General features: G+C 43.0%; 1 pseudogene; it reads right to left on the minus strand.

Annotated features, from left to right (window-relative positions):
• Positions 1-2,103: 2,103 nt before the first annotated feature.
• Positions 2,104-6,694, minus strand: LOC120593365 (gamma-soluble NSF attachment protein-like; annotated as a pseudogene).
• Positions 6,695-7,321: the final 627 nt, after the last annotated feature.

The following is a 7,321-nucleotide window of genomic DNA, read 5'->3' on the forward strand; positions in this document are numbered from 1 at the left end:
GAGAGCATCACAAAGACCCCAGTGATGCCTACGGAACATACATCAGCAGAGGAGATCACAAGGGCCCCAGCAACACCTAATGAACATGAACAACTGAGCACATCAGCTCATGAGAGCATCACAAGATCCCTATCATTGCAGAGCACATCGGTCCTTTCGAAGATGACAAGAGATTCGAGTAAGACTACAAAATACCTATCAGAAACCATCGCAACCACAGAAGAAACATCAAAATCCTCAGAAAAGCCTATAGTATACACAAAGAAGATCACATCTACCAAAAGAAGGACCACACCAATAAAAATCTCAATAAAGCCCACAGAAAACCCTACAAGAAACATAGAAACCACAGAGACTATGAAATCTCTAGTCAAGCTCACAGGAGACAAATCTATCTCTACTTCCTTTCCAAATAAAACTGCGGTTACTCATCAGGTGGCAGTTGGTTCTTTTTCACCCACATCCAGCATGGAGCTCAATTCTATCATGTCAGAAGCCCCATACCAGAACAAAGGTGGCTTTCAGGGAGGTCTCCCTGTTGGAGTGGCAGGGGAGAATGGTTCATTTCCTGTGTGGGCCATAGTTATTGTGGTCCTGGTGGCAGTGATACTCTTTCAGATGTTCCTTGGCCTGATCTTTTTGGTAAGGAACAGGGATGCTTCAGAAAATGAACCCATGGGATAGGGCATTGAGAAAAGGTTACGGATCAGAGCTAGAGGGAATAATGAGACTACGAGAAGAGATATAGTGGGGATGGGGATACCAATAGAGGGGTAGTGGTGGTAAAAACTGTGGGGAAAGACAATAGATCCATGGGACATGAAAAGTAGAATTGGAGGGAAGGCTGTGGGCTGAGGAAAAGGATGCAGAGGAAGGAAAATTTGAAGGTTGGAGATAGTGTCTGGGATATGAGATTAGGGGATATGAGGACAAGACAAATAGGGCAGAGGAAAGAATTGGAGGTGAGGTCTAGAACTCTGTATTGAATCTGGGGCTGGAATAAGGATCAAGTTTGGATGGAATCTTGGGAAAAGAGCAGCATAAGATCTGGATCAGGGAAAATAGAACCAAAGGGCCTGGGATAAGGGTGTTGAGGAAGCAAATGACATGATAGACGGTACTCAGTTCTCTTTTCTCCTCCCAATCACAGGTCTCCTATATGGCGCGAACACGCCGTACACTGTTCCACAACACTGAGGACAATGACCCAGAAGATAATGTGGGTCCCAATTCTTACCCAGTCTACTCAATGGAGCAGCAGACTCTTGGTGTGGGCCAGATCTCTTCCTCACAATGATCTTTCAGAGAGTGCCCACCTCCAGCTCTTCCTTGCTCTATCCCTTTCCTGGATGAGGAATTAGACGCACAATTCCTATTTCCTTGACTCTAGGAAGGGCAAAGTACTGACAGTTGACAGCATCAACCTTTCATCTGCTGTGTCGTTATTAAAACTGGTCAAGGAATGAGATGATAAGCAAGAAAGATGTGAGTTTGGGGAATAGAAAAGAAGGAATGAGTAAAGCAAGCAAGTGTTCTCTCTAGAAGATGATGATCTGAGAATGAAAAGATGTTTGATGGACACATGGGGTAGGGACCAATACAAGACACTGAGTCCTGATGGGGGCAGCATGGCTAACGGAAGCTTGGGAACCTTAGAAGGCAAGTCCAGATCTGTCATATGAGGTGGGGTTATGAGAAGGAGGAGACTGAGAACAGAGCCCCTGGGTTTCAGGAACAATCTATACTATTCTCATCCACTGTTATCTAGAGTGTATGTAAATAGGAATGTCTGTGAGTTCCCAGAGCCCTTACCCTTCTTCTTTTGTCTTTTGTTTTTAACAACAACAACAACAACAACAACAACAACAACAACAACAACAAAAGGATCTGAGAGGAAAGAGGATTTATTTCTATCTCCACTCTACCCATTCCCAGCAGAAAGGAAAATTCCAGAAAAAAATCACAAACATCTCTCACTCAGATGGTTCTTCCCTCTTTCTCCCAAATTCCTTAGTTTTTCTCAATGTCTGCAGTGGGCATCCCGATGGTTTGGCTTGCTGTGTGGTGGGTGGGCACACAGGGAGGGATTTTTTTTGGCCTGCAGTTTTGATCACTTTAAAATTTAGAGAGAAACCCTTTAGCAAGCTGCGGGGCTGGGCTCTCTTTAGGAAACATCACTTCACGAGTGGCTCCCTGCTCACAAGTTTATGGAGTCCTGGTCCCCCCAGAGAGAGCATCTCCCCGGGAGCGAGCTCCCAAGACCCTTAGGGCTGGGGTAGGTGTGAGGGGCCAGAGCAAAGGGGCGAGCCCAGCAGGGCGGTCCGGATGCGGGGCGGGATCCTGGAGCAGTGGGGACTCGGGGTTGCGGGAGTCCGCGGCCTTCTCTCCTTCCCTCCTCCACTGGCCAGCGGCTCCCGGACCTCGCTCGCTAACAGAGCAGATCAGTGGCTCTCGGTCGCTGGCACCCAGGCGTCCGCCCGAACAGGGCTGGACCGGGAGGAGCCGCCGCCCGTGCGAGCGCGCGCGCGGGGACACTCGCCCGCGACTCCTGCCAGTTCCGGTCCGCCGAGCGCCCTCCCAGGCTCTGTCTCAGGCCGAACCCCTCTTCAGGACCCGGCTCCGGCTCTAAGCGCCAGACTGCCCCCACTGACCATGACTCTGACCCCCACCTTCACCTTGCTGCAAATTCACCTGTATCCTCTCCCTCCAACCCTCAGCTCTAAGCATGAACACAAATAGCAGCTGTTTTCATTTCCCTTAGAATCCTAGAGTGTGGAGCTGCTTGATACATGTTTTGTATCTATCTTGAAAATCCTAGTTTCTATATCATTCTTAATTTCTAATTAGAGCTAGGCTCCAGGTCTAAATAAAGCCAAGTCAAGTGAAAATATCCCTTCCAGAAATGCTGCCTAAATTTAAACCCTTGGTCAGCTCTCATAATCCCCATGTAGAGAAACACATGCCAAAGGACCGCAGAGAGCCCAGGGCTATGGGAGTTGTGAGCGAAATTAGCCCTAGGAGAAGCAAACTCTGAGCTTCCACATTTCTAGCCGTTAAATCTGACTTCTCTCCTAGACTCCTGCAGAATTTCAAGTTTCTCTTCTTAATAATTAAAACTCAGTGTTGACAACTTATAAAGCCCCTTCACTTCCACTGTAGGATGGCATGCCTAAAAAGGGAGTGGGGAGGGTAGGTGTAGAATCTACAGAAGCCGGTTGAATGAACAGGAGGGCTTTTTGTTCATTCAAAAATATTTCCTTCGATGTTTGTTTCTTGTGTCTTCCCTCTGCTCTCTCTCAATGACAGTCTGCTGGAGACTGCTGTCTTGTACATCTTGTTCTCTTCCTTCTCCCTGCATCTCTGTGAGCCCATTCATTTTCGAACTATTTTTTTTCTGCAGATGACTCATCTCTAGATTGTCCTTGCTCTGAAATCCAGTCCTATATTTTCAAGGTTCCTCCCCCCATAACATCTTCACCTGGATGCCACATCATACTGAACATGACATTCATGTGTTCATTTTGCAAATATTTTAGGAGCACTTGCTCAGTGCTAGATTTGAAGAGCAAAGCAGTGACAGGTCCTGCCTTTAGGGAGCTCATAGCCTACCGGGAAAGGGAGATATCACACAAAGAATGACATATAAATTAAAAAAAGTTACAAGTGTGCAAAAATGCCAACAGGCACTGCCTCATGTTCCTACCATCGGATCTATCCAGTCACCCTCATCTGCATTCATTCTCTCCCTCCCTTCTTCGTCCTTACACTGGAGGAGTGTCCGGCCACGTGGGCTTTGGTTCCCTTCTCACCCTTCCTGCGTTCTCAGTGTCCCCCTTTCTCTCTCCCTCCCATGCTTCTTTCTTTTCCCTCTCCAGCGTCCTTCCCATCAGTGTCCAAACAAACTCTGGAATGGTGTGCACAAGAATTACCTGGAAGAGCTTTTATTTATTTATTTTTATTGTGGTATAATTGACATACAACATGACATTAGTTTCAGGTGTACAACGTAATGATTGAATATTTGTATATATTGTAAAATGATCACAGTAAGTCTAGTTAATATTAATCACCACATATAGTTACACTTTATTTTGTGTAAAGAGAATTATTAAGATCTATTATCTTAGCAACTTTCAAATATACAATACAGTATTACTTCTTATAGTCATCAGGTGTATGTTACATCCCCAGGACTTATTCATAGTATAACTGGAAATTTGTACCTTTTGACCACCTTCATCCATTTCGCCCACCCCCCATTTCCCACCTCTGGCAACCGCCAGTCTTGTTCTCTGAATCTATGAGTTTGATTTTTTTCTTTAGATTCCGTATATAAGTGAGAGCATACAGTATTTGTCTTTCTCTGTTCAACTTATTTCACTTAGCGCAATGCCCTCAAGGCCCATCCATGTTGTTGCAAATGGCAAGCTTTCCTTCTCCCTCTCCCCGCCCCCTGCTTTTTTTTTATGGCAAAGTAATATTTTATTGTATATATATGAGATTATTTATAAAAATGTAGGTTTTGGTTCTTTCCCTTGTAGTTCCTAAGTTTGGAGTGGGGGCTGGAATCTGCATTTCAACAAGCTCCCAGGCAATCCTGATGCCCATGGTTCAGGGTCCACACTTGGAAAATCTCAGTTCTTCCAGTGTCCATCTTAACAACGTTTAGCGTTCCCAGCAATGCCCTCCTTCATTGCCAAGTTTCTCGAAATATTTTCCTATAAATATTGTCTTCATTTCCTCATGTCATACTCACTGTGCGTATGTTTCCTTTGCAAATTTTACTAGAGTAATTCATGTAAATAGTTTTAAAATTTCAATAGTCTGAAAGTCTCATTACAAAAAACAGCCACCTCTGATGCTCCCATTTCTTTTCACTTTTGAGTCCTGCCTCCAGAGGCAATGACTTCTAATTGTTAGCTTTTTCCCCCAGTATTTGCATCTACAGATTTAAGCATCACACCCGTTTTATATTGCTATTCATAGATTTTAAACAAAGATCGTAAAGGCATCTTTTATTGGGTCAGATAATATTATAAGGCTCAAAATAGTTTCTTATTCCAATTTTGCCTCTTAAAAGATTGAATAATTTAGATGTATCTAATATTGTGAGGGACAAATGTCCTTTTTAAAACAAAACAAATTTAAAAAATTCTAATTAATTTTCTTATTAGTAAACTTCACTTTTAGCAACAATTATTAAATAAAATAAAATCTCTAATAATAAATTACACGAACCCAAGAGAGAATGTCCATGCTTGTTGCTCCATTTGTTCAGAATGTAATTTATCTAGAATTTGACTCACAAGTTTTAAAATCAACTGTATTAAAACATGACAGTATATTTCCAGTTAACTCTTGCTTGTGTCTTAGGAAAGCTGTTATGGAAAAAAAAGGACCGTTTCACAGGTAGTCGACACAGGTGGCAAATTTTGGGAATTGGGAACTACAAATGACAGTCTTTATTAACATTCCAAACCATGGCTGTAATGAAGTATGGAATACTCTTAAATAAATTCCAAGTGCATAAAATGGCATACCAGAATTTCTCCCCTTTTTTTTTTTTTTTGCAAAGCAAAATACTAGCACAGTCCTGAATATTCATCTTCCTCTGTCAGCTCTGTGGTGGGTCATCCCCAGACTTGTGCTGTGGTGTTGCTGCTAACTTCCTCCTGCTCCTTCTTCTCTTAATTTTCCTCCTCCTTTTTCTTAAAGTTTTTATTGTGGTAAAATATGCATAACATAAAACTGACCATTTTAACCATTTTTTAAGTGTACAGTGTAGTGGCATTAAGTGCATTCACATGGTCGTGTAACCATCGCTGATGATTTCTTCTTGATCCCCCTTCTGAAACCAGCGCACTCAGGTCCAATTTAGCATGCTCGCTATCCGCGTACTTGCAGTGTGGAGAGTTGCAGACCTCTGACACTGTAGCCTGATCCTGCTGGTCAGCTTCCAGAAGCTGTCCTAGGCCAGCACAGCTGTTGCTTCCATGGGCCCTGGTATGCTAAAGCTCTCCCCGACAGCTTTCTGCAGCCACGTGCTCTTTTCTGTGCAGGTGAGCTAAGACTGGAGCAACTTTTTTTCTTATAACCAGTTGGATAATTCTCAATTTCCTTATAAATATTTTTTTTCCTTCTAAATAGAGAGCCGCCTGGTCAACACTGCATCCTTATATTAGCACTCTTGAGCCTTTTCCTAAGCATTGAACTGCCTGTTGAAGTGTTCCTCATTTTTAAACACATTGGCGGTCTGTTGATACAGTCATACAGACTTTTCTGGATCTGCGCTTGCTATGAGCTTTCCAGTGCTTCAGTGTTCCAGTGCCTCCAGGGCTGCTATATTGGAAGTGGTGTCTTCTAGAACTGTCATGCTGGCTTTCTCAGTCACTTAGTTTCTGCATCACCTTCGGTATCATGTTAGCTAGCTCAGAAGCTCTGCTTTTCCATATTCAGAAGTGGCATTGTAATAATCTGGCTTCTATTTGAAAAAAACAGTTTTCAGGTATTTCTCTGCTTTAGCTAGGTGCTCCAGCCCCTCACTTCTCTTCTGAGCCATCATTGCCATAGTCTGTCCTTGATATGGAAGACAAGAGAGCCTCTTTCTCTTAGCCTCTGAAAGAGCCCTGGTTGACTATTCATAGATCTTTTATTTCAGACGTTATCTTTCTGCCTCACTTGAATATAAGCTCCGTATCTATTTTTTTTTTTTTTACCACTGAGTTCATGCCTAGGATACCACACACCTTATAGAAGGTTTTTAAAGACTATTTTTGAATGAATAAATGAGAAGTACAGAGAAAAATTTAGGCTAATCTCCCAGAGTCTCCTCTAATCCATTCCCACTGCTAATACTTGGTCTGCTATTTTATACTTACAAAATACATAAATAAAATAAATTCAGAAATCATCCCAAGGATCTTTCACCTCATATTTTCTTGAGTCTCTTCACAGAGAACCTTTACAAATTGCCTGATACATCAGTTCTGACCTTGACTGCCTAAAGAAACCTTGCAAAATTGGCCTCATCTGAAATTGACAGCTTGACTGCCCTCAGTTCGTGTATTAGAAACTGCAGGCTTTCCTCAATCAGGGACAGTGTGCTGAAAACCCAAAGAGTGAACAGGGGATTTGCACTTGAAGGTCTCTGCTCCAGAGGCTCTCTCATTTTTGTGTGACCTGTGACTTCCATCTCATCTGGGGAAATCAGTCCAGATGACCTCAAGGTGGTTTTCAAATAACGGTTTCTCCTTCCTTTGAGCTCCAACTCTCCTTAGTGTAAAGCACACAAGAGAGATGATGTGCAGTTTCTGTTTGTGAT

This window comes from Pteropus medius, unplaced genomic scaffold (assembly GCF_902729225.1).
Source record: "Pteropus medius unplaced genomic scaffold, Ma_sr-lr_union100, whole genome shotgun sequence".
NCBI lineage: Eukaryota > Metazoa > Chordata > Mammalia > Chiroptera > Pteropodidae > Pteropus > Pteropus medius.